This window comes from Etheostoma spectabile, chromosome 17 (assembly GCF_008692095.1).
Source record: "Etheostoma spectabile isolate EspeVRDwgs_2016 chromosome 17, UIUC_Espe_1.0, whole genome shotgun sequence".
Lineage (NCBI taxonomy): Eukaryota > Metazoa > Chordata > Actinopteri > Perciformes > Percidae > Etheostoma > Etheostoma spectabile.
In genome coordinates, this window is record NC_045749.1 from 7,553,119 (window position 1) to 7,558,277 (window position 5,159).

Below are 5,159 nucleotides of genomic sequence, written 5' to 3' on the forward strand. Positions count from 1 at the left end.
GCTGATTATGGCTCTGTGATTTGTTTTTTTGTGGAAGCCTCAAGCCTCATTACAACAGTAAACATCCTCAAATGTAAACATTTTAATGAACTGGTGGAAGCCTCCAGTACTGCAAATGAACAGCAGTGCATGGGAAAAGCATGTGTCTGTGAATGAAACCCCTCAGCAACACCTTTTGAAATCTAACAACAGGACATTTTCGATACTTTACTTTCACATATTCCAAGTTTTCAGCGGTGCAGAGAATTGTGGGGTGTGTTACAACATTCAAGTCTCAGAAGGCTTATATAGTTCCATACAAGATGAGATGAAACAGACTGCAGCCATTAGTTTTTACAGGACTGGTTAAGATGTAACACCAACTGTCAAGGTTCTTACACGCTATTAACTGTTTTTTTCTAGATGCTAATTCTGCACTAAAATATGGATTTATGCATGTGTGTTGCAAAAAAAGAAAAAGCAACTTCTCAATCCTTCTCATTTTCCTTCCAGTCTCTCTATTTAGCATGTATAAGCAGTTTATAAACACTTAGTACATGTTTGTAACACTTTAATGTAGTTGTAAGCAAATAGACACATTTTTAAGTGTAATTTGTCACCAATTATACATTTTCTGATTAAGCATCCATAATAGGTGTATAAACAGCGAATGGATAAATGATTGATAGCATAGTATAACAACTAATCCTTAGTTTAACAAAACATTTAACAACTATTCATACACAATGTAGAAGTTATTCACAGACAGGTTTAAAACCATTTATAATTATGCGTCCAAAACTTTAGACATCAATATATATGATTACGGATGTTAATGTTGTAGTATTTTACAAAATATTCATGTTTATTCAGCTGTTGTGGATGCTTAAGGATATGGAATTTAAGTTGTTAACAATTACATTATTAAACACTTAAACTTGCAAGGACTTGTTAGCAGCGGAAACAAGTTGTGAACACAGTATTGACATATTATCAACTTTTAAACTGTTAAACTGATAAACAGTTGCTTATTTACACAGTCATCAGATACAGAGCAACAATATTATTAATTTGGAGTCATGTTTCAGCCCAAAAGGCAAATGTAAATCCAAAATTCACTCCATTTAATCTCCGTTTGGTCTCTACCAACTCCTGAAGGAAATATCTGTCTCTTCTCCGCTTTGTTTACCAGCTAGTTACATTGTGTGTCTGATGTTTCGTGCTGAGAAGGTAGTGTTCGGTAGGTTTTTAACAGCTGAAAACAGCTGCATGCTGTGGGTGACAATGACGCTATGAGAGTGGTGAAAGTGAACCAAAACAGAGAAGTTGTGAACCGGACAGCTAACAATGAACTAAAACCAAAGACTGTATAAAATATGGAATAGTCTCTGACATCACCCATAGGTGTCTGAAGAGGCAAAATGCAGTGCTTGACGTCGGCTAATCCAGAAATGGGCAAAGAGGCGGAGCTTGTCTCCTGTGATGGCAGCTACTTGTCACTCAAAACGGGACACCCTTAATTATGCCTAACTTTGAGCCTTAATATGATTTGAACGGGGGAGTTGTAAAACATATTCACCCCCTGTTCAGTTGTCATGGAGAGGGAACTTAAAGAGGACAAAATCCTTTTTTGTACAACGCTGTAAAAAGGCTTAATTCTTCCGTAAAGTTGTACATTTTAACATGAAGGTTTATGGAGATTGGTTCCTTTTTGGAGTGGCCTCCTGGCTGAAACTCACTATAAGTCTTGGTAAAGCTGAGGGGAGCTGCAGATTTAGGTGATAAATCTCTGGTTGCTCATCATGAGCGACCCTTTTTACATTGTCACTTGAAATATTGTCATAAAAATATTGTTTATAGCCACTTTAAATGTCTTTAAATCTGCTTACACCTACATAACCATTTACTCATTGACTATAAACTGCTTATAAATGCTAAATAGGCTAGGTTAAAATAAGTGGTACCAGTTATGTTTCAGAGATGAACTTTTCTTCTCTACAGAGATTCAAGCAGCACATTCATGTTTACTCAGCCATGACAGAATTAAAGGTGCTCCACCAAGACTTCTAATTTGTGCTAACATTTTTATTAGAGTATTTGCTGCAGTCTGTTTACCTTCTTAGAAGCTAATTTCACACTATGTGCAACTGATCCGATGTTTACTTACTTATAAAATGGAACTGGATTACAAACTGTGCCTAAACCAATGTTTAAACATTTAAATTTCAAGTCACATCTGGTTTGTTTTTTTCTAGTGACCTACAGTCATCTGAAGAAATAAATCAAAAGTGAATTCCAGAAAGGATTAGGTTATAAATTGCTTTTAAAGGAGCTTCTCCATGGTTGAGTTTTTAGGAAACAGGTAGATTTGGAAAAGATGTGACAGTTATTTAACATACTGTGCGCAATATGCTGCCTAGAAACAGCACTGATACATGTACTGGACTGTTCATTTCATTATTCATGTTTGGAGATTATTAAAAAAAAACAAGATTAAACTAAACAAACTAAAATCAGAGCTTAAAACATTGACATCAAATTTCTATTGTATCATATTGGTAATAAAAGTGATTTCAATATGCACATGCTTGATATACATTATATACAAAATGATCAATACATATAACCACAAAGACATTGTCATGAATGAATACTGTTGGTTATTTTCCATCGGTGTACATCCTTAATGTTACAACCAATGTTACGACCTCCGCACATTCAGAAGCAAGCATGACGAGTGTTGCCAAGGTTGGAGGTCTGCTGTGAGAACACACACCTTAAGACATCAGCAAGCTCAATCTGTCAATCACTTTTCAGTCAACGTCTCCTTTACAGTCCAAATTTGCTGGGAGGAAAATAAAAAAAGTTTTTGTTTAAATCTATGTGAACATCCATTTTTTTCATTTGTCCCTGTTTTCTATATTAGTTATCAGTTCAGGTCTTCTCTGTCCTGCATTTCACCTGTGACTTTTCTGAGCTTTATTTTTCTGATAGCTCAGCGAAACAATCTGGCATTCATGAAGAAACACATCATTATTAATTGACCCCTTTTACATTTTGCGTAAATGCAAAATGGAAAGCATTAACATACATCTTGAGTATTAGGAGCACATCAAAGCATAGCATGAACCAAAGATGAATGGCCAACCCCTAACATTTCTGTCTATCTGCAAATTTCAACAAAGGCAAATCTTCTTGAGTGTAGTTAAGTTGTTGTGCAACCAACTGCATTACCTATTTGTATTTACTGTATTCTCCTCCCAAGAAAAGTCGAGTCAGACTTATGAAAGTCTAAACATCTTCGAGGAGTGTACAAAATATAAGAGCATTGGAGTATAAAATGGACCAAGAAATGCATTGCACTGCTCCATAAGCTTCCTTCCTGTGATGTTAAAGGAAAAGTTTGACATTTTGTAAAATACTCTTTCATATTTTTGCCTGCATTAGATGATTGCAGATTGATACCACTCTAAGGTCAGCGCTATATATTTTGCTATATTATGCTATAACCAGCAGGTGATAAGCTTAGCTTAGCATAAAGAACAGCAACAGGGGGAAACAGGTGGCTCTGTTCAAAGGATACAAAGTCTACGGCACCTCTTAATAAACATATTGTCTTTTTAATATGTACAAAAGTCGAAATGTGAAGAGGCAGGCTAGCGATTACTCCCTTCTTCCAGTGTTTATGCTAAGCTAAGCTAATGACCTGCTGGTAGAATCGATCTTCTCAGCTAATACTCAACAAGAAAGTTAATAAGTGCATTTTTGCGCTGCAACTAACGATTATTTTGACTGTAGATTAATCTAATGATTATTTTCTGTATTAATTGATTATACGTTTCATTTAAAAAAATGTCAGAAAATATCGGACAATTTCCATTATAACTTCCCAGAGTAAGCATATTAAAACTGCCTGTTGCAGTTGCAATCTGGCCCGAATCACAACAGTATTCAGTTCAATGCTAAATATGATAAAAACTGCATTAAATTCCCACCTGTTCAGCAATGTTTCGGACATTTTTGCTGAAAATATATGAAATTATAAATCGACTATGAAAATAGTTTAGATTAAGTTTTTGTAAATTGTCTAATTCTTTCAGCTCTAGTTTATTTCCCCTAACATTTATCAATTTATTCATTTATTTATCCTTTAATTTCTCAGGAACAAAAGATTGTATGAAACTGTGCTGACATGTAATGGATTCAAGGTGCATGTTAGGGCAAGGTGTAAAAGGATCACTTGTGAGCAAGGTCACAGGCTGACAGATTCAATTGGAAAAGCATGTTCAACAAAATAGAAAATCAAGTACTTCTCGACTTGCTCGAGAGGCCTTTAGATTGCTTCAGCGGTGACACTCTCAGTGCCTGTTCTCTGTTCATAAATCCACCATAGGAAGTTTGCCAAACAAAATCAAAACTTTCAAATAAGAATACCAGCAAACATTTAAAGTCCTGCTTTTTCTTTGGCACCAAGTCTTTCTGAGAAAGAGCTCCAGCCAAAAGCCTAAAACGAAAAGTGAAGTAACAGCAAAATCCAGCACTTTGTGAACAGAGGTTTGCACGTAATAACTCAACACAAGATATATAATAGCACATGATCCTTGTGTATCAGAAGGAGTGCGGGTTACAAATGGCTGTGATGGCAGAGGGATTTTCATTGCACTTCACTATTAAAGCCTCAGGTGTCCACCGATCCTGCAGCTTCAGCAGTTATAAATATAACAGTTGCAGATTATTCTTCATCAACATATACAGCTTCATCCTCACAGTCTATAACTCTTATGATATAATGCCCTCTAGTGGCAATTTACTTTAAATATGTCTACAAATGAACTGCAGTATTTCAGATTTAACTCCGAGAGGCACGTCGGAGCAGAACAATCTGCCTCTCCTCCCCTCTGATCTATGACACAGGCACTGACATCAGCACACAACCATCCAATTACTCCCATTTCCTGTTCTAGGAGGATGCCCACATATGGCCATTTGGCAGTTTATGACAAGGCATACCTTGGCATGTACGCTAACACTTTAATACAGCTAAGCCACATTCACTACTAAGAAGGGGAATTTGCACATTTTTCCTCCCTGGAACCCCATGACAAGACCTGAAGTAAAACAAATACAAACAAACAAACAAAACACATAAAAAAAAAAAAAACAGCAGGTTCTGGTCAACC

The 5,159-nt window shown here is 36.1% G+C and overlaps 1 protein-coding gene across 4 annotated transcripts in view; it reads right to left on the bottom strand.

The window, feature by feature from the left end:
• Positions 1 to 271: 271 nt before the first annotated feature.
• Positions 272 to 5,159, bottom strand: part of phactr2 (phosphatase and actin regulator 2) — a 45,912-nt gene continuing 41,024 nt past the window's right edge. For all 4 annotated transcript variants that reach the window (XM_032540962.1, XM_032540965.1, XM_032540964.1 and 1 more), the window contains one exon: positions 272 to 5,159. This exon is cut by the window's right edge and continues 277 nt beyond it. The gene's annotated coding sequence lies outside the window, so the exon portion shown is untranslated.